Source organism: Excalfactoria chinensis, chromosome 11 (genome assembly GCF_039878825.1).
Source record: "Excalfactoria chinensis isolate bCotChi1 chromosome 11, bCotChi1.hap2, whole genome shotgun sequence".
Classification (NCBI taxonomy): Eukaryota; Metazoa; Chordata; class Aves; order Galliformes; family Phasianidae; genus Excalfactoria; species Excalfactoria chinensis.
Window position 1 is genome coordinate 6,936,778 of NC_092835.1, and position 27,431 is coordinate 6,964,208.

The window sequence follows — 27,431 nt, forward strand, 5'->3', positions numbered from 1 at the left end:
ATGATGTTTGATTAATCTCAATTTTTTACTTTCTCTTCCAAAGCAGACATGGAACTAGATATTCTGTGCTGAAGAGATCACATTAAACCCAAATCGGTAATTATCAGGGTGAACATTCCCAGTTCCTCTGATTTTTACTTATGTATGAAAACCTGTTATTTGGAAGTTATGCTGGTGAAGTGGAATGCCTGCAAAATCAGAGGCTGAATTTTTCAGTACCTTCAGGGTTTACTGCATAAAGGACATAGAAATTTCCTTAGTACTTTATCTGTTTCGTGTTAATTATTTCTGCAGTCACGCTGAATATGAAAAATTTTGGAACTCATCAGCATGACACTTTTTATAGAAGTTATATTTTTAAAATTATGTACAAAAAATATTTATTATTATTTAACCCTGCACATATGAAACCCAGAGAGCTATCAAATGAGTATAAGGAACTGTTAAAATACAGAGTAAAAGCTTAGTATCTAACTATCCTGAATATTTGGTTATTTTGAACAATACAAATCAGAAGAATTGTTAACATACTGAATTCCCAGACATCATCTATTATGTACAGACATGGCTATTCGTGCCTGTGTAACCTCTGGTGTGATGAATGCTTTAGTAAATCTGAAGTGTATATGCCCTTTTCATAGCAGATGGCAGGCTGGTGTCAGTTATGACACCTTCTGAATTCTGTAGTGGCCTTTACGAAGATCATAATTATTTAAAATACTGCTGTGGCATTTCTGTTTCCAATGAGCACAATTTAAAAAGAAGAAGAATCACAAGTAACTTTTGTATATGTGCACACAATAAAAATTTTTTATTTTTTTTCCCCCAAAGTCAGTAGTAAACTCCAGTTGCCTTTAGTTCTGCCAAGACTTTATTCTCAGGCAACTGAAACTGTTAAAGAAATGCATTGTAGAAATACATAGGTCACTCTGATGGTAATGCCTCCTACTTGTTTCCATAGGAACTACATAAGACACAAAAAGCAGGGTAACTTTATTTGATGGAGCAAACCATTAGCAACAAAGCAATAATTTTCTGCATGGTCACCACCATTTGCTGTCCATTTTCATAAGCAATGAACATGAACCTGCATGCCATCCTTTAAAAATAAAAATTAAAATTAAAAAAGTCTGTGGATTGCTTATTGGCCATTGAACTTCCTTTCTGTGTCTAGATTTATCTTATTGCACTGTTTTATTTCATATTAAAAACACAGCACTAAATATCATAGTTCTGTTTCATGATCCTTTGGATCACAAGTTAAAGTTTCAGTTATTTGCAGGCTGGTGTATGGAATGAGATGAGGTAGTAAAAAAAAAAAAAAAGTTAGTGATTTTATTACTTTCTAGGAATTATGACTACCTGTGCACTGATTAATAAAATGTTGCTACAGAAATTGAATTTAATATTCTGAAATTGTGAGGAAAAAATAAGAGGTTTTTATTTTGTAGTCTAAAATTACCCTAAGCATTGTGACAGGTCTGAAGAAGTTTGAATATGAAAGTACAATTGTCCTAGTTTCAGCTGAGATAGTGTTAATAGTTCAGTTTCTGTTATGAGCATCTTGTCTAGGTGGTCAGTCTTATTATCAGTAATGTTCTTCCATACCTGATTGATGCAAGGAAGAAAAGATGTGCTATAGCTGCCAGAGGTGATAAGGATGGAAAGAACTCAGGACGTTACTTAGAGCCCAGATAATCTATGAGTATCTTCTGAAAGAGGGGAAAATAATGGAAACTACTGCTCTGGAAGGAGATTTGTGAAGAAAAGCAGCAGCTGGGTTTTATGGCAGCTTAAAGCCAACTTAAAGCAACTTAAGTCTTCATAAGTTTGTGCTGAATACTAGTGATTTTAATGTGTCTCTGAAACTCTTTAGAAGTTTAGCCCCTTTCACTAATAGGAGAGGCCAATAAACATTGCTCATAGAAGATACTTTCATGCTTTGTGGTCTGGGATTTTATTGTTTTCATCTTCAGTAGGAATTTCAGTACATGCAAATCAATGACAGGATATGTACTAGTGGTACACTTGCCAAAAACAGCAATAATATGTAGCTGATTGCATGTTCACAGTATTCGAAGCAGGAGAAAACAAAAAAATATCAGGCACAAGTAATTTCAGTAACCAGTAGGTTTTTCATCAGTTGTTCCTATGGTTGTTAGTAAAATTTTGAGTATTTCATGATGTCTCATGTGAACTACTGCTAACAGGAACTGTAATTGACAAGAAGTTTCACCTTGACTAGCAACAGGGGACTGTTGATGTCAGAGCGTTTTCAAGTATGCTTCATAACATTACTGAGATATCTGGCAGATCATTTTCTGGCAAAGGATAAGGTGAGATTTTGTCACTTCTCTGTGAGCTGTAAGTGAAGATGGCTGAAAGAAAACAAAATCCTCAATGGACAGAAATTTAGGAAAGTAGATCCTTTTGGTACTCCTGTTAGGGCCGGAGCTATGGCAGGTGGACTTTTTGTTTCAAATGTATTCTTTTTACAGCCATATCTATGACAGCCATATCTAAATGCATGAGTGCGGTGGTAGCTGAGGAATGAGAAAATTCTTGAGATAGTTGTCTGCTTACATTTCAAGCTGCAATGAGTTCTTAATTGTAAGTTAGTTTCATGTTGTAAAAAGCTGTTAACCTGACTGTTTTTCTTCTAAAGCTGTTGTTCCAGCTGGTGTGAATTTTCCTGCTGTGAGTTGAGGAATATTTTGATGTTTGAGTGGAAAACAGAAATCTATTCAAAGTTACGTTAATTTTCAATCTTTGTCTTCACAAAATGAGATGTGAATTATCTTGACCTCTTATTATTACAGCAACTTGGGAGGGATGAGAAGGTAAAAATAATTGCATAATGCAATTGAGTTTAAAATATCTGGGAGTATTTGTGTTGTCTCTGTGTTTGTACTCATCCATGAATAATTTTTTTTGCTTCTAAAATGGTAAGTATATCTGATAGATTAGATGTCTTTGTTTGCTCATTAGTGTCGAGGATGAAAGATTACCATTTCCTTAAAAGCAGTTTTGTAGATTTTTATTTTTTTTTCACATTATTTGCCATTGGCATTGTCCTAAAATGCATGTGCCAGGCTGGAAAAAAAATAAAAATAAAAAATAAATATATATATATGTATATATATATATTAAAAAAAATATTGAGGAATGCTTTACTTGTAAATGGACTAGTGAGAAAAATATTGATATAGAGCAGGCTAGACTGTATTGAATGATGAGGTCAAATGCTTTGCATCTTTAGTTCAAATGTGCCTTTTTCCACTTCTATGGTCATGTCAGGTCCAAGGGCTGAAGAAAACTTCAAGGAATGTAATGCAATCATTAAAACTGAAAAGTTATTTTCAACATCAGTCAACAAAGAATAAATTGCATTTCCCTGATCCTTGGTATAAAAAAGTTGCCATGTCTGCCTAGAACTGTGATAGACCGAGAATGGAATGATATCTAAAATGTATTTATGATAATAATTAATCTAAATATCATTTACAGATTTCATAGTGATCGTTTTCCTATCTCTTTGGCATGAAAATTCACAAAGAACTCTACTATAAATAACAGGAAACCATTCACAATCTTTTTACAGTATTTTAGTTTTTTATTGGTGATATTGTTGTGAGGTATGAAGTCACATCATAGTACGCAGCAAAATTAAATAAAGAAAATAACAGAGCACTTAATAAAAGGCAGATTACTAAGTAAATCACAAGCATGAAAGGCATATATTTTGAGAAGACTGTATTGGGATGGATGGAGTTTTAAAACTGTGATAGTTCTATATTTTAACAGAAGTCATAAACCGGCAATAAAGCAACAGTGTTCTGAAAGCCATAAACTGAGTTTATAGCTCTAACTTATACACTATTTCTTCATCTAAGTCAGTGTCTAAGATGAATTACACAAAGTAATATCACTTATTTCCTGGTTATTAAGACTTGGTCTTTAAAATGAAAATATTGGTAAGCAGAGATAGGAAGGTACATTTAAAAAAGCTTTAGGCTATGGAATTTTCCAGCCCACCAGCGTATCAAGAGGTGGAAATGGGCTTTCCTATCTTACTGATAATACTTCACTTGCACCACTTCTGTGCAGCCACTATATGACCTCTGTTATGCTGGAATTCTTAATGCAGGATGCACACAGGTAAGCTGATCAAGAACTGGTGAATCCATTCTCAGTCTTGGGCTATTCCTTACGTCTACTGCTCTGCTCATCTTCCTTTGCTATCTTATATTGAAGTAGACTGGTTTTCTAATACCTATCTGGTTTTCAGAATTGAAAATCACTTGAAGGAGTTGGATTTACATTCCACAAAGTCTTTACGTGCCCCCAACACATCTGTAAGATCAGATCACAAAATACATGTCTTGCAGACTGCCTGTTTGCCTGAATATATTGGTTATAGCAACTTGCAAATGTATTCAGATATTATGCATATATGGTTGCTATTTTCTATGAATGTCTCCAGCTAGAAACTTGTGCACTGTAGGATGCTGTGATAGATATTTTATACTTTAAGCTTTGTCATTGCTTCAATTCTTTTCATTCTGATATGACTTCAGCTGTTAATGGGTTGTCAACCACAAGAAAGTGACCAAATTCAAGTCGAGTACCGTTTGTGAGAACATTAAGTATTCTGTGCCATACTAGATTACCTTATTGGTGGAGGTACCAGTATTCACTTTAATATTGTAAATATTTTGTAGTATAGAAAAAGTTTGTGTTTATTGTAGAGATAACTGGGACCTCAGGAGGTACATGGGTAGTACTGAACGAACCTGTAGCCTGAAAATGAACTATTCTGGGGAGTTTTCAGCATATATACAAACAAAAATCTGGCCATGGTACCGAAAATCACATCTTGGTATTGTGTAGTTCTATTATACTCTGTAAAGTGCTGTGTTAAGTCACATACAAATTACATTTGGGTTTTAACTAGTGTTTACTGTGTTGCTGGTTTAGATTCATTTTCTGATATATGTGCATATATGCCTTTAATTGGAAAGTTACTTTACTGCTATTTGTAGAATATACTTTTTCTTTTCCCATCATTTTTGTTGCAGTTTTGTGTAGAAAATTGTATGATAGCATCCACTTATATTTGATTTGAGAGGAAATAGTGTTGTTCTCCCCCACACAATGTGTTAACTAAACCCACTTCAAGATGATGTACAGACAAAGAAAGGGCCAGCAGGATGTCATTATGAGGAGAACTCATTCATAGCTTTTCAAGGGAACTGGCATAGCTTGGTGCCTTTTTGAAGTGCCTGTATACAGCATGGGAAATAAACAGGCTGGACGGAACTGTGTGTAGTTTCAGGGCTGTGATCTTTCTGGAACCAGAGATATGTGGCTGCTGTGACCACAGGATTGTGGAGCTCAGGAGCCTTAGAAGAGCTGATAAGGCACAAGGAGCAATGAATCTTCACTGTGACAGTGCTGAATGTCAAATCATACCTAATAGCGTATGTGGATTTATTCTAACCTTAATTATCAGAGAAGGCTTAAGTGACCTGTTTGCCTTAATTCTTGTAATGAGCAAAAGACTTTTAAATGGTAGACTTACTGCTCTTGTAAAATTTCTACATTTCAGAAAGTGACATATATATAAGTCTGTCTAGGTGGAGGAACCATTCTTGTTTCTCTACTGATGAAGAACCTCTGTGTGAGAGAGTTGCAGCTTCTTAATGCTACGCAAATACACAACCAAAGCAAAAATTGTATAAAATCCTAGCATTTATACTCAGTTAAAATTGGTTTTCCTTCCTCTTCATCCTCTGAGTATATATTGGCAAATAATGTGAAACAATCCAAGAAAAAGAGAAAATATTTTCTGTTGTTCTAGGAAGGTCTTTCAGTTAATAGTAAGCTATTGCTTTTAGGTTCACGTCATTCTGACAGCCCTCTTATTTTGTGTCTTGCAATGAGACAGATAATATCACAGCCTGCCATGAAGATAAAGGATTCAGGGGGCAACAAAGAATCAAAAATAGGATTTTAGATTATTGATGTATTTAGTAATAACTTTTTTTTTTTTTTTTTTTTTTTTTTTTTTTTTTCTCCTCTCTTTATTATTGTGAAGGTGAAATGGGTGAGTTTCATAGGAAAGCAGTATCCTGGACTTACTGTTCTTTCTTTCTATATCTCTGTGCCTTATTTCTAACTGCTGTCAAATATTGCAAAAAAAGAATGAAAAGAATTTAAAAAACTTAACAATTGCAATTAATGTGGACATGGAAAAGGGATGCTTTTTAAAGGAAATAGCATTTCATTATCTGCCCTGTTGTTGTTTTTATTCTGTGTTAAAGCGTTTGTGTTTACAATTAAAATTCATATTTATATGTAGCCACAAAAAGGAGCATTCTTATAGCTTGCAAACTCAAGCCAAGCTAAACTTGCACTACTATTCCCTAGTACTCAGCGTGTTTGCACAGTTTTATGTTCTTAGACGAGACAGCAAGCATGGCTTCTGTTAGCTAATATGAGCTCTGAGATCTCAACTTCATACAAAGTGCTGTGGATGTTTCTGGTGAGACAGATCCAAGCTGAAAGGGGGCATATCGTATATATGAACTTTGTGCTGTAGAATACAGTGGAGTATAGGTTTAGGACTGACAGGGATCAAGCTTTTACATATCACAGTGACTTGCATTATTAGTTTTCCTTTATTTAAAGAAAGAAAAAAAGCACACTCTTTTTTTCCTTGTTCAGACTTAGATTATATATTTAGCAGTTTTCAATAGCTATAGAATTCATTTTATGTAGCATGGCTTCTCTGGTCTGTCAAATCCTCTCAGATTGAAATCTGATGGGAAAAGTGTGATTTTACTTGAATCAAATCACCACCTTGATAGAGGTGTTCACCTTCTGCTACAATACTGTTCTCCACATTCAGTCCCAGTTGCTGTGTCAGTGAAGGTCACGTAGAAAGATAAAAACATGACTTGCTTGGTTTTAATTCAGAACTTTTACACTGAAAATACCCAGTCACAAATAAGTATTTCCAATCTAAACTGAGTTTTCCTTTATGTAATATGCTAATTGCAATGAAGATGGAAAAGGTGAATTTTATTAAAAATAAAAAAAATGGAGAGCACCAGTGTTCTGATCTCTGCAGCCTGGTATCATTTAGAAGTCATGTGAAGCTTCACAACAGCATCAAATTCAGCTTATGTGTTATTTTACTACTCTGTAAGCAAGTTGGTAACAAAAATTAGCATGTTTCTCCTTACATTCTTTCAGAAATACAACAAGCAAAAAAAATTAACTATAGACAGCCCTGCCTTCTGGTGAATTTTATAAGACTAAAAACCCTCTGTAAGGCACAGAGTCTAAAAATCGTGGGGCATGCACTGATTAACTGGCAACCTACAATACTGTTTTAAGACGTCTTGACTTCTACTACAATATGATTTCCTTCAATTCCTGAATAGGCCTTCTGAGCAACATTCATCTGTTCATATTTCTGTACATCCACACTCTTCATTCTTTCTGTGCTATTAGGTATCTTTCCACTACTTGGCTAGATCCATATCAATTGTTGTGATTCTAATCATGTTCATTTCTTGACTGTAGACCAGTGCTCTTTTTGGCTTTTAGTTAAGTAACTGGGATTTGAAATCAATCAAGCTTCTTCTCAGCAGTTGTTCAGCACTAGTAAGGTCACGTTTCTTGTGCACAGTGAGGCACTGAACAAGTTTAAATGGCTTTTGTGATTGGCAAATACAAAACAAGAACCAACCTCCTGTAGAAAACTTTCTTTTTGGAATGAATAATAAGAGAAACATTACAACAAAAATTTCTTATCTTTGACAAAATTTATATTATACTGAGAACTGTTTCATTTTCTGGTTACTTTAGTTAACTGTTTTTATTAAGCTGGAAGTTTCTTGGGGTAAAGCCATGAACGTACATATAACTGCTACAAATTCTAAGAATGGCAGTACTGTTTAAAGGGTCTCACCTGTCACAGAAGTGCATCCATTGCCACTCATGGCTCAGTTCTGCCCAGCTGAGCTCCCTTTTGGAGCCAGCTCTTATCAGACATGGGGCAGCTCCTGGGCTTTTCTCACAGAGGGCACCCTTGCAAAGTTCCTTGTCAAGTAAGCCCAGCACGACTGGATGACAGCCGTTGCTCCTTTCCAACCAAAATAATTCTATGAAAGTATGTAATCAAATCTCCCCATGTTCTGCAAACAGCAGAGTGGTTTTTGAAATGTGGTGCTTTTATGTATTTCTTTAAACTCATTTGTATCAAGAAACTACAGAAATGGTAAAAAAAAAAAGGTTGTAGATTTTTTACTATTAATTGGAAATGCTTGTTACTTTTAATATATAAAAATGATCTGAAAGGAACTGAAATGCTGCCTGTTTGTGCAATTATCCACATTATTTCCTTGTGATATGAAGTATGCATGTGCTCGTGTGTATATACATGCTCAAATATGTCTCTATTTGTTGATATCTTTTCTTTTTTTGTCACTTGTTTGGAAACAATTACTAACTGAAGCACAACATTAGTTCAGCATAATGAGAATTTGATGAACAGGGCATAATAGAAGGGAAAATGCGAAAAACACCTGTGTGAATGGAGATGTTGTCCTTAAAAAAATAAAATGATTTCCAAGATAACTGAACTTTTATTTTACTCTCAGAATAGAGATTTACAAGTCTGCTGAATTAGTGTCAACAGTGCTCTTGCCATTTCAGCATCTGGAAGCCCAGCTGTTAAATAATCAATATTTATTATTAAATATATAGATGCATTTACTAAACCCTCCCTGGAGATGTTCCTTACCTACCTTAGAAATCTGAATAAAAACTTTCTATACTGTTTTTCAAAATAGTTCAGCATATTTAGTGGAGAGCAAAGTTCCTAACATTTTAAAATTAGCCTGACAGAATAAATCATGTTTAGGAAGTTAAAAACTTGAAATTGCCATAATTAAAACAGACCTTTCGTAGTGTTTTTCAAGTCTGTACTGCATGTGTGTTAACACTTAAAGATGATCTGCAGTTTATCTGAGGTAATGGTGAAACACTTCAAGAGCTCCTTGTTTTAATTCTTAGGTGTGCAGTAGTTAGTTTAACAGTTTACAGAGTGAGTTGCCTATGTGAGATTCTTGAGTAAGTTTCTGTGTTCAACAATGATCTCTCCACTCCTTATTGTGAAGTCAGTTTTCCCTTTATTTGTCCTACCCCTCAGATAAAGCTACTCTGTGCTGTTATTTGACAGTATATGAACAATAGAGCTCTAAGGAATTAACTGAAGACAGAGCTCACTGAAGTATGAGAAATATCTCTGTATTAATGTTCAATGTTGACAAAATCTAGTAACCAATGATTTACCTAGTAGTTTTTTGCAGGAGGGAAACAGTAATCTGATTCCTAGATGTTACTTCAGAGAAACTACTGGGAAAAGCATTTAGTTTTGTAGCACACTAAATCTTACCTCTTGGTGCTTATCCTCTTGGGAATCAGGTAGCCTGTTTGGTCTTCAGGCTGGCACTTTTGTAGACTGCGTTACAGGCAAGCCATACATAGATAACACAGCAAAGAGCCCTACAATCTTCCTAAATGCTTGAGTGACAGCCAAGGCTGCCATGACCTCCTGACACTTGCTTTGACTTTTCTTTGCAACAAGAGAATTTTTAAGGTGAGGAACATGGCATTCACTGTAAATCCCAGAGAGAGGAGGTCAGAAGTGTGTGATTGTGTATTTACTTGGACTAAAAATCCAAAAGCTTTAGTAACTTTACTGAGATATGAAACTTTAAGAGCTTTACTGACTTTTCAGTAATCAAGATACCCTTTAAGTCTGTCGTGCAGAACTATCATAAGAAGTTTCTAGCTGAAGCATAAAATTTGCCCACCCATACTGTGCTCTGATAGTTGGTGGATTTTTGAAGAAGAAAATCCTTGATAATATTTTATTTGGCTCTTAAAAATAAATATATTGAGTAATGGGATTGTGGAGTTCAAGTGTATTTTGTGGTGTATTTCTAGGTATCTTCATTTTGTTTAGAAAAAGAGAAGGAATTCACAGTGGTGTGTGAATTATTTGATTTACATGTAAACGGCGGAGTTAATTTTCTTCAGAAACCAGATTTTGGTTAGATGGCTGTAACTGGCAAAGCAAGGCAGTTAGGATAGTGTAAATGGATTGCAAGGCTTTAGTAAATGTTTGCTTTTATATTGAGATATCTTCATGCATGAAGAATGTTATTTCTGGAGTGATGTTCTGCTGGTTTTGTTGTTTTTCCAACAAATTTCCCCAAACATTTCACTATAGAAAACCTTGTTATCCTCTTTGCTACTCTCACAGGTAAAGCAGTGGGATTGTTTTTAGCCTGAATTCTTCAGCTGCAATCTTCTCTTTTAAAAACTATGCTTATATTGCAATCCCAATTGAATATGCCATGAGTGGGAAAGTTTCATTTGGGAGTTCTTGTTAATTGAAGTGACACACAACAAGTATTTCAAAACAATTGTACTGTTTATTCATCCTGAAGAACATACAAAGGCCTGTACCACAGAGAGTTAGGTTTAGTTTTCTGAAAGTTTAGGAAGAGTGTGCTTGACCCAGATACTTAGAGTTCAGGTCTAGGAGACACTGTGTTTCTCCCTGTGAAATTTGATAGAGAACGGATATACATCCATCCCACTCTTTCCAAGTAGGATTTTTCTATGAGACTGACATTTTTCTGAGATGATTGAAAGCCTGTTTCTCACAGTTTTTTTGTTTTAGCGTTCAGGAAAGGAAATGCTGTTTAAACAGTGTATTCTGTTTTCTTATCTGGACATCTCTTGTTAACAGAAATCTACAATTAGGAACACTCTAAGTGTAGAAGGGAAAGTTAAAAACAAATCCTAGGACAAGGTGTAATCTACTGTGATCACTGTAACAACATTTTTTTAGCAAAGAGAATGCAGAGGCTTGTGTCAGCATATTTTTCAGGCTCCTGATGACTGCTTAAATGTATCTAGGTGTTTGGTGTTGTTTGTTTTTTTTTATTACTGCTTAGCATATTATAATGTGTATGATTTATGTAGAATCAAGAATATTAGTCAGCCACAAAATGTTAAAGGTGCCAATTTTTTAAATACGACATGGTAACAACTTTAGGCTTTTAAACGTAGTCTTTCTAACAGTAAGCTTTTAATTTTTGCTATTGAATGAATCTTGCCTGTTTTGGCTAAAACCAATTTTATTTTAAAGCACTTTTAATATTTTGTTTTTTCTTCAACAAACTTTCTTTGGAATAAAATGAAAGGGCTCAGCTCTTGTTCTGTCTTCAACACACAAGTCTGGTTCTGCACAAAGGTACAAAAATGGATTTCAGAGATGCTTTTATCTAGGACTTACTGAAAATATTTTCTGTTTTAAGTGGTGAATTTGTTTAACTTAACTTGATAAAGGCTAGAATTCATGACAAGATGATTTAATACAACTCTTGCTAACAAGTTGTAGACCTTACTAGTGTGTCAGAACAACATTGCTAGAGGCATTCTGGCATCAGGCTGGACTGATAACTGCATTGCAGAGTAATAGCTTTTTGACAGCTATTTTATTTTTGAACACTTCTGATTAAAGTGAGCTTGAGTTGTTAAAGTGTTATTTTCTTTTCCCCAGATATTTTCATTCACGTGCCTTTCTTCCCCCTGACAATTACGATGGTAAATATTGTAAAATTAATAAAAATGAAAAGCTTAGATTTCCATTTTAACTAGATATGACATGGAATTCTATGTAGTATGCTCTTAAAGTAATGCCTCCAATTTATCTCCATGGAAACAGCAACAGATAGAACAGAATGACACTACTTGATTGAGTAAAATCTCAGCTACAAAACTTATTTTTCGTCATAGTCACCATCATTAGCTATGCATGTTTACAGAAGCCTGCATGCTGTGCTCAGTGTAGGTGACCTACTGTTTCAAAGGCATCACTGCTAGGAAAAGATTGCCCATGCAGTTAGTCTGCCATTGGACCAAATAGGTTGAAGTCAGAAGGCATCTAATCCATACTATAGAGTGGATGTGCTAGGACAGTACAGCCAAGATTAGCAATGAGTTCTGTAGTCTCCATGCTGATACGGGGCCTGGAGGTACCACGTTGCAAGGGAAAGGTTGTCATCTCTCTCTGAAGCCTTAAAGATTGAAGCATGAAGCCCTGAAATTCTGCAGAGGGGGATTTCTTCTTCTCATTCTAGGAATGACATAGATCAGTACATTACCAGAATTCTTCTTCATGCTTTTGTAAACAGACATGTGTTATCCATGGTGATACAATAGTTGCTCCTGCTGAGCTAAAACAGTAGACAATACTGCTACAATGCTATCTTAGGTATATTAGGCTATTGGATGTATTACGTTAAACATGCTAATATTGCATTCTGAAACTGAATGCAGTCTTTTCTGACTGGTGCTGTGTACATGTGCCTTATGGTAGCTGAGCCTTAGCATAAATGCCCAGTCCTGTTTGAGATGTGTCAGTGCAGCTGTGACATCCATATTGCCTGTGGCAGCTACAGTGTGGGAGAATCTTACTGTTCTAGAACAACAGCTGGATATTAGATAGGATACTTATGCATTAAAGGTGTCACTGGGTGCCTACTTTTGACAGCTGAATTATTTCTCCAAACTCACTTAGAAGAAAATTACAGAACTGTATTAGCCATATCTAACATGTGATAACATGTATATTTGTATAATTTATTTTCAAATGGACAACGTCTTACATTTTAGACTGTAGAGATGTTTGGAATGGCAGATTATGTGGCTCTAGATTTTATGTCAGCAGTCATAATTTTAAGGTTGCTCTTCATGTTGCCAAGAAGTTAATCATCTTCATTTTCCACATTCACTGCTATTTACTTGTGTACATGAAATGTCTAATTTCCATAGAAGACTACATATTCTGAAGTTTAATATGTGTCTAATTACAAAACTAAATGCAGAAGATGTGTCAAGTTAGTGGCTTGAAGAAAGATTTAAAGGAGAAAAAAAAAAAAAAAAAAAAAAAAAGTAACCAAACGGGATCTTTACTTGTACTCCTCACTTATCCATTCAAGCATTTTAACTGGCAGACTCCTTCTAATCCCCTGACAGCACCTGGAGGAGTGCCGGTAGAACACCAAACGGATGGTGGAAAGATATGATATGTGACACTGGGGCAAGATCTGAACTCAGACAAATGAAATCTGTCAGCCAGCTCCTCAAAGGCTGCCACAGTTCTTATCACTGCTTGGTTGAGCTGGCTTGATACACAGACTTATTGTATTATTCAGCTGGTTTGATTTTCCTTTTTATGACAACCTTACCCTGGAGACCATCCATCTCTTTGCTGTGCTGGAAAACGACCATAACTGAATGATATTTCAATATAATTTATAATCCTATACTGTAAACAAAAGTGATGGTTGCTTCCAACTGCTGTGAAGAATTCTGATAGGTTCATTTGGACCCTTGTTTTTTTGTTTTTCTTTTTCGGTGAGTGGGAAGTCTGGAATTGGAGGGTTTTTTAAAATTTAATTTAATTTTATTTATATATATATATTGTAGTTCAGCTTAATAAATTTAATGCAAGAAGAGCTATGAAAAACACTGAAAAAGACAGGAAATATTTTAGAATCTGTTCAGGCAACTAATGATGCATGTAAGCAACTACAGCTGCAACAAATTATTTGCCAAAAGTTTGAGTAGTAGTTATTATTTTCAGCTTTTTGGATAATATCCTGGAATGAAGGGCTTAATGATGATAAATTGTTTTTAAGTGAAATATCTGAATCTGAAAGCAGCAGATTAGGATCCTAAAACCCACACTTTAAACAAATCCTACAATAAAAATGTAAGGTGAAATAGTTTTATTTCTACCTTTTGTGGCAAGCTCAAGCTTATATTTTACCTTCTTTGCATATATATACTCAGTTTCAAGTGAGGAAAGGTGTTTAGATTACATATGAACTTGTGGGTAGTCACAATGTGTATTTGATTAAAAAGCCTAGAATATATGCATAGGAATTATTAGTTGTGTCGATTCAATAATTAGCTATATGTCAGACATTAATTGCACAAGAGTACACAAGAAGTTAAACAGAATCAGTCTTGGGAACTTTTTGCATAAACTGACGAACAGCTGGCAGAGAATGACTGGATAAGGGTGCACTGTTGCAATCTGTACTATGCTACTAAACCTAGGAATCCCTACTATTATAACTATCCATTAAAAAAAAAAAAAAAAAAAAAAAAAAGGCAACTATGAAATCCTTTGCTGATCTGAACTCCATCAGAGTTCAGAAGAAGATGGGTGTGAGAAATTGATACATACCTGTGTACCTGTGTAATCAGTAGTAGTCAGCTCTGTGATACTGAATGGAATTGTAGAAAAATTTTGTTCTTGTAATGAGCCATTGACAAAATACTAATGTAGGACAGACAACCTGGATGCTAATAATTCAATTTCATTCAGCAGTTAAGAAAGCTTTCATAAGTTGAAGCAACTCAAAGGGAACTCAGACCTTTATTGCCTTCTTTTAGAGAATCAGATAAAGGCTTTAATAGTAAACTGTTGTCCAGAGTAAAATATTACGTATTAAAATACAGAGAAGTGATCATCACGATAAGAACAATCTCTGTATATTGATACATCATTTTTATCCTGTTATTCACTTCTGAGTAATTGCTCAGAAATTATGGGGAAAAAAAAAAAAAGAAAACCTCAGACATGCTTGGTAGGATCCTCTCACTCATCCTTATTCATTTTACTTGAAATGGCTTATAATTATTGTACAGAAGTCTATAGTGTTAAGCTTTATGTAATTGAAATGTTGAGAGCCCTGTTATATTGCTAATCTATTAGGATATTGCATTCATTAAGAAATTCTAGTTTCATTTTTTGAATGAGCTCATTTATGGAGCAGCAGGCCTTTTGCTGATAGAGATCGTCAATATATTTTGTTTCCTCATAAAACGGCTTGGTTTTGCCACTTGAACTCCAAAATGTGTACACAAACAAAGTTTCTTCTTTGTTCTTAAACTCTTGGATCTTCTGTTGATACTGGTACTTTGATGGGTAATGTTCATTCCAGTAACCACACTATGTGTTTCTTTACAGTTGGATTCCATTTGAAACCAGTGGAAATGAAATGTCTGTGATACGCATGCTGAAGGTATTCTTAAAATGCCATCACTGAATCTTCGATGAAGATGGGAAGCAGGAAGCAAGTAAGAGAAAACAAAATTAGTTTTCATCTACAAATCAGTAATATGTCTTTTGCACATAGATAACGTTTCTTCAGTCTCTCTCCACTCTCTTCCTTTACTTTTCAAATATTGATGTAACTTCAGCTTGTTGTAATATTAGGGACAAAAATGAACACACCTGAGTAAGGATTGGATAGATCTGACACCAACAACTTCACTGTTACATTCCAGAAATCTTTCTTTTTGCTCTAATTCTATATTTTCACTCTGACCTTTGCTCTAGTATTGATAAATATGAAATAAGGTTATTCACATGACAGTTAATATGACATCATTTCTTGTTTGAATGTATCTATGTATTTGTTGATAGAACTGTGAAGCACTCTGTCAATTTGGTGAGGATTTGCCTTCACATCACTCTAATATATTTATACCTCAATGTTTTACCTCCTTGGTATTTTGCTACTCCTCCTTGGAAAGCAGGCATCTAAGTGCAGGCATCATAACTGACTTTAATGTAAGGAAGTATGTTTTATTGTACTTTTGTCTCATCTAAAATAGGATGTTTAGGTTTTTTTGATGGAGAATTTGAATGTTAAACCACTCAGGTACATATGAACAGTGAGTTGGCATACATACACGTGTACAAACAGGAGACATTTTTCACAGTTTCACTTGTTAACAGAACAAGTCCGTCTTTTTAATTACTTAGAGCATATTGTAGCAAAAATAAGAAGTGTGAGATTCATCGGTAATTCAGCAAACTTTTCTAAAACTTATTTCCTGTCTTAAATATTATTATTATTATCCTCTTACAGTGACAACAAATCTTCAAGTTTGTTGTATTGTTTTCAAATTTTTTGTTTGTTACTTTCAGAACTGTTTTAAACAAAAGTTTCCTTTTTTTTACAGTCTTCTGAAAAAATCAGTTTACTTTGAGTGTCCCCAGTCAATACTCACATAATAAATGTCTTTAAGCCTATGGAGCCCCAACCACTTAGCACATAGCTGGGCAAATCAGGTTACCTGAACCCAGGATCTGCTCAACATGACCTGAAATAATTGGTCACAATGAAATAAAAAGATTTATAAATCTGCCTTACAATAAATAGAAATTGTAAGAAATAATAAAGCAGTCCACATCTAATTAGAAGAAGAATACCGTTTTCCATTATTGATTTGTTGCTATTACAGATTGCTAGCGTGATGCTTCTGTCTAGCACTTCTCAGTACCTTTTTTACTTCATGCTGAGCAAGATTAATCTCAGAGCAGGAAGTGTATCAGCTTAAAAACACAACTATAACTGAAATTTTTAACAGATGCTTCACTCAGATTATGCCCATTCACTGGCAAACAATTTGAATGTTCTTTCTTGCCAGTGTGTGAGATAAGTTTCACAGTGCTTACCTCTGAGTACAGTAATCAGACCTGTTGCAATAATGCTCTCTCCCATGTATTCATTTGATTAATATTTTTAAACTAGGTAGCATAAATAATACAAGCCAGATATATTTATACAAAATTAATACAAAATGATAAAAAAATATTCAAGTAATTAAAAACCATTTCTAGAATGTGATTCAGTGAAATTTGTTTTATTATCATTGCTTAAGCTTAATCATATTTTGAAACATACCATATTGAATTCTTCAATAAACAGCCTGTTCTTAATCTATACTTTCTTTCTTTTTAATATTATTGTTACAAATGTAAAGTACAAAGAGAGGCAGTTTACAAAGACTGTAACTGAAATGGAAGTGTACAGTATAGCTCAATTGTAATCCCATTAAGTAATTCTATTTGCTGATGCAATACAAGGCAAGTCAAGAGTACAGTCTTTTTTGTACACATCAAATGGTTCTATAATAATTCAAACGCTGACAGTTGGCATTGTTCTCTGACTGGCAAACAAAGCAACTCTTTCAATGTTTGATGCATTTATTTATTTATTTTTTTGTGACTGTGTAAAATGACATTGTGCATCAAACATTTAGAAAAAAAATAATAGGGAAGAGTTTTTTCTGTACTGTGTTCAAGTGAACTAACAACTGCTGACATATTCACATTTAATGACAGTTAATCTGCAAATGACATTAACAAGTACTACAGTATTCCCATTTACCACAACCTGGTATTTTTCTCTAACCAGTGATAAATGGGCAGGAGTCAAGTCAGGGTTCTTTTCAGCAGTGCCCAGTGACAGGACATGGGACAGTGCACACAAACTGGAACATAAAAAGTTCCATATGAACATGGTGAAAAAACAATTTCCTCTGAGGGCATCAGGGTACTGACACAAGCTGCCTGGAGAGGTTGTGGAGTTTCCTTCTCTGGCAATTTTCAACACCTGCCTGGACTCCTTCTCTTAAAACCTAGTGTAGGGAACTTCTTTAGCAGGCAGTTGGACTAATTATCTTCAGAGATTCCTTCCAAACTGCATGATTCCGTGATTCATTTCTACACATTTCAGCACAGAAGTGTTATGGAGTGATCCATCTAGGCTGGTAATACACAATGAGCAAAAGCAGAGACTATTAACCTGGACAGCAGCAACTTTCTGTTGCTGTCCTCATACAGAAGCTTCCACCTTCTCACATCACAAAACTCACTGCCTTAGAAACAGGCACATAGCATCTTTCTGATTGTGCAGATACTCAGGCATTATCAGAACCTATGGTCTGAGAATGAAAGAACATAGAGTAAGAATTAACTGGCAGGAGGAGGAATGCTGTAGTAGGAGGAAAGAGTGGAAGAAGAGCATGGGATCAGCATTAATTTGAGAGAGATTAGAGGTGTCTTACAATAGCATAAATATAGAATCGTAATTCAAAGATTGGTCTGCCTAAAAATAGTCCTGTGTGCGTCTTTTTCATTTTAAATCTCTTCTCCCACAGACCTTCTGTAATAAAACACTGAATCTATTCAGAGATGACAAAATCTGTGATAGTTCATGTGCTTATAATCAGCACTGATCAGTACCACAGAGTGTAACTGAGGGATTCAAAAGAGGATGGGGCTTTATTGTGTACCACAGCCGGTATGCTTTTCTGTGTTTTCTGTAACCTTCCACGCTTGCAGAATTTTAGGGTTTCTGTTTCTGAAGATTGACAAAACTTGTCCTGGACATTTGGGCTCAGGTCCTGTTCAACTGCTAAGCAACCAACAGAACAACTTCAATCCATGTCCTATCATTTCTGTCATATGAGGCCTCTGTCCTGTTTTTCTCTTTTCAGATCTTAAAATTTGAGGCAGGAACCATCCCTGTGGCTCTTTTCTTCCCTTTCCTTCCCTTCCCAAAACTGAGAAAACTGTCAGAACATTGGAAAAAAAAAAAAAAAAAAAAAGAAAAAGAAAAATGAATGCAGTAACAAATATTCCCTTTACAAATAGAATCATTACCATAGCACAGTTATCCTTCAGCTACTAGCAGCTGCAAATGGAACAGGGAGATGTTAGTGCTCACTTCCAGTGATCTCATTATACAAACCACTAAAAGAAGCAAGGGAATACATTTGGAGAGCTTTCATGTGGTTAAAATGACAGGGGAAATTCATTCTTTGATATCCCCTTGTTCAATGTATCTAGCTCACTTTGTGCTTGCTCCTCAAAAGGCAAGGCTGTAAAAATACAAGATTGTTGAGAAAGGAATTTGAAAAATGAAAAAAGGCTCTAATTAAAAGGACAGAAATATTCTTAGAAAGTGTTTCTCGGTGTTTTTAAGTTCAAAACCTGACCACCTATCCAGATCTCCTCATTAAGAGTCAGCTTCAATTTTCATGCAGAGAGCTTGTACCAGTTTTCTACATATCTAGACAAATGCTTACTACTTTGATTTCTATATTGCCAAGGTGGATAATTACCACAGATTAATATGTGTGTTTGTGACCTGATGATCTTCATAGGAAAAAGTGAGCATCACTGTTTTTTAATTGGGAATGAAAGCACCAGTGTTAACAGATTTGTCCACAGTAACCTGGAATACAAGATGCAGTACCTGTCTGTAGAATGCCATCTCACCCTCCAAGCATTCTTTATTTCTTCTGTCCTTAGCTTTCTCTCCCTTTTTTGTTTTTATTTGAACTCTATTTTAGGAGAATTTATCTGTATAGTCCTTACTTCAACAGCCTTTCCAACCTATAGGGATATACTGAAGTCTGATAGTAGAAAGAGATGTGCGCATGGCCACTTTGATGGGAACTCCAAGTTATCATCATAACTAGCTGTGTGGTTCCCTTAAGAATTTAATTAGTAATTTCACTTGAATTATTCACTTGGAAAAAAGGCACTGCACTGGGTAACTTCTAGTCTAATTAGTCTGTTATCTAGTAAAAGAAGATGAACGTCTCCAAATAGAAGATGAATGTTAGTTTTCAGTCAATAGGGGTACTAGTCTTTGAGGTAATACACACAGTTTTGTAATGCTCCCCATTCCCATTAAAGCAAAAATCATTAAAACAAATAACAACAGCAAACAAACAACAATAACAAAGACCCTGAGGTTAAACAAAACTTTCTGGAATTGAGTTACATGTTGTAAAATAGAATGAAAAAGATTACTTAGGGGAGGAAATGGCCTGTAAAAGTGAGAATTAAAAGTAAATTTGTATTGTATATATAAATAATGCATAGGTTGCTCCAAAAGCAATGCCTTCAGTTTATTTCCCTGGAAACTACAACACATACAAAGAGCACAAGATCACTGTTTGATAGAGAAATTCTCATCTGCAAAGTACTGGTTTTCTATGTAGTCTCAACCATTAGATATGCATTTTTTGCCAACAATGAACAAGAGTTGGCATGCTGTGCTTGTAAAAAATAAAAAAGTAGAAAGATCTGCACAGGAACAGGTGACTTGCTGTTGTCACTGCTGAAATACATCCTCCACCACCTTTCTGTGCTGACATTTGGTCTTCATAAATGTTTAGCAGTTGATAGTGAATGTCAAGGGAGGACTGTTTTCCACATGGAGGAATTCAATGCCACATCTTTGCTTTATCCACACTTCCACGTCAGATACTGTTTTGTTGGACTTCCACTCTGCTGCCATCTGTCTCATGATAACAAAATGTAATGGAATATTGGCAGGAATGTTCACCTTCTACTGCCATACCACCAAGATCCACCTCTGACATTGTGGGCCAACATAATAAAACAGGAGACATTGCATTCAAAGCAGTGCTTAGAAATATATGGAGGATTTAAGAATATATTAATTTTTAGATTTCCTGATCATGCATCCTCTAAATGGAGTATAGTTGTCAGTCATTACATGATTAAAAAAGTATGTATATAAAAATAAGTACTCCTGCTTGAAAATATTGTGATTAATAGAATAATGAGGCTGTATTTTAATTTTACTGAATTACTGCAAGTAGATGTATTATTTTTTCTTCACCAAACAAAAGCATTTAAGCAGGAGTTTATATTACTGTTCTGCATCGGTGATATTAACACTGGGACTTCAGTCTGCATTACTACAATGATTAATTAAAGGCCTTGTTCAGGATGAGTGAACATCATTATTGTTTTTAAATAGGAAAGGCAGATAACCATTACTGATTATTCCTCAATTCCCAGTCTCACTTGTTAAAGACTAAAGAATATTAAAATAGGTTGTGTAGATTTCATGAGGCTATAAATGGAGCCAAGCATAATACAATTAATATGCAACATATACTAAGGTAAATGTTGAAAGCTGTTTTAGTTTAAAGTTTCAAAAATGCAGCACTTCTATAACCGTCAAGAGTGCTCTCATTTTTATTACCATGGTAAAAGAAATTTAGGCTACAGCTTTCATTTAAACAATGTTTTGTAATTGCACATTTTCAGAATGCATTCACAGATTCTGCAGCATTACTTAAAGTACTTACGTCAACAGAATTTAGCTTTAAGAGGTATGAATGTAGAAATTATGTAATCTTGAGTACTTTGTATAGGTAACCATACTGAAATAAATAAAAAAAAAAAGAAAAAGAAAGAGTCTGCTAATTAATTGACCATTAGGGGTGATGCACATTGTTTAAAATCAAAATGACTGAGAGATACTGTTACTAACCTGGCTGAAATCAGGATCTTTAGCCATAGGTCTGTGCTGAGGCCTGCAATGCGCTTTAAAGGCTTTAAAGGGAGATAAGAAAGCAGAGATCCAGAAATGCTTTTGATATCCAACTTGCAAAAGAGACTTTTGGGTTACATTACATATTTCAGAACTTAGAACCAAGAAACTTAGCACCTTCTGTCTTCCATTCTCTTACAAGTGAAGTTTATTTGAGGAATTGAGACATCTACTATTTTCCCACTTCAGTAATATTCCCTCTGGAAGGCTAACTTAGAACTGGAGAAAATAAAAAAAAAAAAGTGAGAAAAGTTTAAGTTCATTAAATGTTACTTTCATCCTAATGCATTGTAGACAAGTTATTGTTCTATATATACATTACTGTAAATTAGAGGAGGAAAAAAACAGACTAAAAATATATTTCAGAACAGCTGCCTGAAATGGTTTCAGTTTTGCATTGAGGGTGACAAAAGGCAGTATTTGATTTTCTTGAGGCTGTAAAGTTGAATGTTTCAGCTAGAAGAAAACTTTGTGTGATACCACTGCCATCTTGAGTCTAAGAGTTGAATTACTATTCCAAGGAATTCTTTATAATACCTCTTGTACTGAGACGGAGGGCAAAATGCTGAGAATTTTGCTTCAGAATTTGTATTTTGGATTAAATAGCCTGTTTTTAGCATTCACCTTGTTAAGCTCTGAAACTGCAGTCATGTCCAGAAGCTTATCATTTATTTGAATCCCTCACTGCAAACTGCTGAGGGACAAGTCTGCAAGTACTTGACTTCCTCTGTTCTCTTTGGAGAACCTTGGAGCTATAATAATTGATAACTGAACAACTAGGGAAAAGAGACCCTTTACTTGGTCCACTACGGAATGAATGTCATTCCAAGACAATGCTATCCATATTTAGAGCCACATGATTACCATGATGACTGTCATTACAGGCTCCCATGGTTCAAGCTTTGCTATTGGTTGTTGTCTGTTTCCTGTATTTGAGTTCTGTTAACCTCAGTCATTTCTGGATATCAACGTCTCTTAAGCCTTACTCTGCCCCCCTTGGAGCACTTGCATTTCTTTGCAGTAGGTCTGTCTCATAGTACTTCATAGTGGTCATCTCTGCTCTGAACTGTAGGAGCTTGGCCCTCTTGCTGTAAAGCAGGTTCTGCATTAATATTTTCAGTTTTTGCACATCTAGGACTTTTCTCCTCCATTTTTAGCTTCAGTATGTTTTCCTTGTGTTGAATTTTACTGGTTATACTTCAGTACTTACCTAACTGGGTTTCTAGTTTTTTCTTTCAGGCTCTCTGTGAGGAAAATCTTTTTTCCACTTAAGATATATATATATATATTTCTGTCTAAATATTATGTTGTCTATTGAGTTAGCATTTTTTTTTTTTTTTTTCAAGTTTCACAAAATGCAGCAGAAATAGCTTCTAGAAATAGTTTTATCTCACCAACTACCTTTTTTTTTTTTGCTGTTGGGTAATACATGGTATTTTCTAACTTCTATTTACAGTTTGTCTTTTAAGCAGTCAGTTACTGGTATAGTTACTGCAAACTTTTGACCTCTGCTCCTCGAGTTCAGTATCCTCAAAATGTAGTATCAATGTATTTCAGGTTGCTGGTTGATTTAGTACTTTTCTATCTATATTAGAATGCAACATGGTAATTTTAAAGCCTAATTTTTTTGAAGATTACAGTAAATGTAAAGGAGTTTCTACATAGAAAATGTCCAGTCTTTTATGGCTACAGGAGTACTTTAATGAGGTATTATGGGTATGATGCTCTATGAAATTCTGCACTGTGATTCCCATGAGATTTAGGAAAGCTTTTCAACAGCTGGATCTTGAACATTTATTGTCAGTTTTGGGAAGGGAAAACCCATTTAAGGCTTTCAGGGTTCAGTGACTTTGAAACTAAGCCACTGTACAGAACTATCACAGGGCTTAGCCATGTGGAAGCTCAGGCAAGATGATCCAAGCTAGAATTATTTGTTTATGTCTCATTTTTTGTGTTACTGGCAAGTGAATTACTATGTCAGAGAGAAACTGTATAGCCAATATGGAAATGATTTTGTAAAAGTGCTTGCCAGCTCTTCAAACTCACTGCTGCAACACAAGTTGTTTCTGGAAATGCTGATTCCATTTTTCCCATGTGCCTGTGTATGCCTTTGGTCTGAAGTAACTCCACAACAGCAGATTGGAATTCGTGCTTAAGCTTGCTGAAGGCAAAGTCTACTTCTATGTGATTATCAAGCTTTATATCTGAACTTCAGTGAGAAGAAAATGCTTGTTGTCTATGCAGTCCTTTCACATTTTTGTTGAATTTAGCAACCTGACATTGTTGGTTTTTTTTTTCCTGCTAGCTCTACTTCTTCAATAATAATGTGATGCAAATGCACTAGATCTCACCAGGCTATCATCAATACAATCTTTGCAGTCAGTTTAATCCTGAGTATAGGCTCTAATTCAGAATTCACTTCAAAGTCAGAATGAATCTGTCTAACCTGTACTAATCATGTCCAGCTTTTGATATGAACATGCAGAAGTGGCTTGAATGTGCTGTAGTGTTCTTGGTTCTGGTAGGTCCTAATAACTGTATGAAGGAAGACATGTCTGATTGGAAGTTGGAAATCTAGTATATCTCATGATATTTCTTTGGGCAGCAATATGCATGTGTTATGCCACTTTTACTGGCTGCTGGAATGGAGGAGAAGGCAGTGATAGCTGTCATACAAAGGGAGTGACAGAAGAGGAGACATTTAAGGACCAGACAAAACTGACCACAGCTAGTGCATAGATGATGGCATCTTGCCAAAATGAAGACTTATTCTGACAGAATTTAGTAGAATATTCCTCTCCTTGTCTTTAGGACCAGCAATTTCAAACTATATCTTAAAAGTGACTGAAGATAATAGAAAATATCACAGTTAGTTACTGTGTAGGAAAATAATTGATGAACTGTAGATTTATGATAAGAACTCTGAAGACAATATAATGCACAGTAATTGCCAATGTTGTTTGCTTTTGGGAAAGGCCATTGTATTCATAGTGTATTATGAATTACAAAAATGGTAAATAGGCATTGTTAATGATTAAAGTTAACTGAGAAAAGCCAAGTGGAAGTGGCACTGGGAGTGGGTTCTATGCAATCCATACTTGGAAGAATGATTAGAGGTGTTTCTGTGAGAAACTGAAAGCATGCATCAGACCTAAGAAAAGGAGTCTGCGGGGAGAGCTGATTGCTTGCGAAAGCTACCTGACATCAGATTACGGGGAGAAGGTGTGGTTTCTTTTCTTGGGTGACAAGTGATAGGACATGATGCGTTGTTCCTAAATTGCATCAGGGAGGTTTAGATTAGATGTCAGGAAGAATTTCTACATGGAGAGAGTGGCTAGGCATTGTAACAGACTGCCCAGAGAAGTGGTAGTCACCTTCCCTTAAGATGTTTAAAAGATGTTGTGCTTAGGAGCATGATTTAGTGGTATACTTGGTGATGGTTGGACTCAATGATCTTAAAGGTCTTTTCCAATCTAAATGCTTATATGATTCTATGATCAGCAAATGTTTATTTATTTTTGTCTCAGGAAGTGCTTATTGAATGGCATTTCTGTGTGTCAAACAACTGTCCTAGATATATGTTGCTTTTTTCTGTGGTCATGTGTTTAGATTATGAAAATAGCTTAGCTTTTTAAAAACCATTCCTTAGACTATATACTCTGAACAATATAGCTACCCTTCCTAAAAAAAATGTTTTCAAGTGTAGTAAAATGTGTAAATGTGTGCTTGTGGGTTGTTTTTTTTTGTTTGTTTTTTGTTTTGTTTTTTTTTAATGGCCTTGGAAGTGGAAATAAATGGTTTTCCTGTAAAGACAAAGCCCATATTTACTTTTGTCACTGTAGACAAAGCCACTATCAGTTAAAGAATGAGAACACTGAATGGGTAGAATGAAGTAAGACTAGATATAGGAATACAGGCTGAAGAGATGAATAGGCATCTTGAACTCTGTAAAACAGGGAACCACAAGAAAGATCATAATAGTCCTTATTGGCTGGTGGGATAAAGCAGGTCTAGAAATCAGCTTTGCAGAGCTTAGCTGTAGTTTTAGATTGGTAATTGCTTTGTTTGACAAAGGAATAATTTTTTAAACCTTCTCTCTGACATTTATGTTAAGCATGGGAATTGAAGGGGAAACTGATCAGAAGATAGGTTTTCATTAGCTCTGGACTGTGGTGGTAAGGAAAAGACAATCATTTGACCTGCTGAGAATATGGGAACCAACTGCATCATTACACAAAGAAGGTTAAAATAAATCGTTTAATTCTGTGTTTCCTGTGACACTTTGAATTGCCCTGGATCAGTTAGACAGTAAATGACAGATTACAGTCCTAAGAGGTATTTTTAAAAGTGTGTCTCTGGTCTAATAAAAGGACTTCATTTGTGCATTAAACCTTTTTCATTGGAAATTACTGCAAATAATTAAGATGTGGCTTGTAGTTATAATGGAGAATTTCCTCTTTGCTGCTGTAAATTTAAAATTCTCAAAGTGCCATAGTAATGGATAATGCTTTTTGCTTGGGCAAGAAGTTGTGTCTCTTCCTTGTGGGGAGAAAATGTAACTTGATTCATACCGTCCTTAACTGCCTTCCATTTTTCAGTTATCTCTGGGACTCCTGGATGTAATGTTCAGAATAGGCAGAGATCATTAACACTCCTGTAAATAATCAGTTGCCAAATTTAGTTTAATTCTCAGATCTCATTTCATCATGAATTCTGGTTTAAGGGCTAATTGTTGTAGTTTAAATTAGCTGGTCTGGTGTTGCATGTTTATTTCATGATAAGATTATCTTCCAGATTGCTTAACCTGATGTAAAGTCCTTTGAAATCACTTCAGATTTCTGCTAATGCCAAACATGTTTGGTACAAGTCTTTAGCATCAATCTCACCTGTGTTCATTTGTGCAAAGGTGCAGCTAACCTATAATAATGAGAAAATAGAAGATCATATTTTTTGCATGGTTTTATGTTAATATTTTTCTCATGACATTACATTTTTGCCTTAATCTAAATCTTTCTTTGCACTGTATATAATACAGTTGTCAGAGGTTGCAATATAGCCTATATACAGAGAAAAAGAAGTCAAATATTATTGTAATTTTAGTTATCTGTCTATTCTAGTAATGGAATGTGAAGGATTCTCAGCTAAAACCATACCTAATGCAAACTAATATTCTGTGAAAATATTATGGAAGCTCTGATTAATCTAGTAATTTAATGTTTGTTTAATCACAGTATTGCAGAGCAATGTTTGTAAAGCTTGATAAATTAAACTAAAATTCAATATGGCAGCAGATATAAATGATATCTATGTAAGTATTCAAATTCTTAGATGTGCATACGGAAACTAGGTAGAGTGGTTTACTTTCTGAAGCTGCTAAAACTGTGGTTTGGCACAAATGAAATACGTGATTCCCAAAGGTGAAACTAAATTATTTTGTGAATATTCGTCTTTAATAATGAAAATAATTTGTTGAGACTAAAATTTGTTTTAATGTATATTATGATGACATAGGAAACAAAAGTGATGGCACTTGCTAGAAATGCTTTCTTAATATGCATGGATATATTTTTTGCTATACTACGAACTACTTTAAAGAAATGCTGAGATTTGAAGCTTAAGCATCATGTGCTGGAGTAGTGATGTTTCCCTTTTAAAATACGCACTTGCATTTGAACTTGAATTTGTTATGTGAAATTTTCAGGGATTTTGGTGCAAATATTTTACTTTCTATGTGGACTATGTAATGATCCTGTATAGTAATTAATGCTCTAGCCTTTCTGCTCTTGGTAGCTCTGTGCTGGTAGACTTCTGTCAAGAGAATTTACAATAAACAGAGGTTTATCTGAAGATTTGTTGTTAGTTACTCTAAGTAGCTCAGAATTCTGCCTATCATCACAAAACTTTTCCAGGCTGCTTTTATAGTATGAATTATATACTCATTTCTTTACCCACCAAGATCCTGCATGTTCTTGCATAAGAGGATGACGGAAATTATAGGAGTTTATATGTAGAGATTGAAAATGAAAAATGAAGCTAAAACTCATAAATGATATTATTTTGGTAGCAATTTAGGAAAAATACTAGGGCAGATTTGGA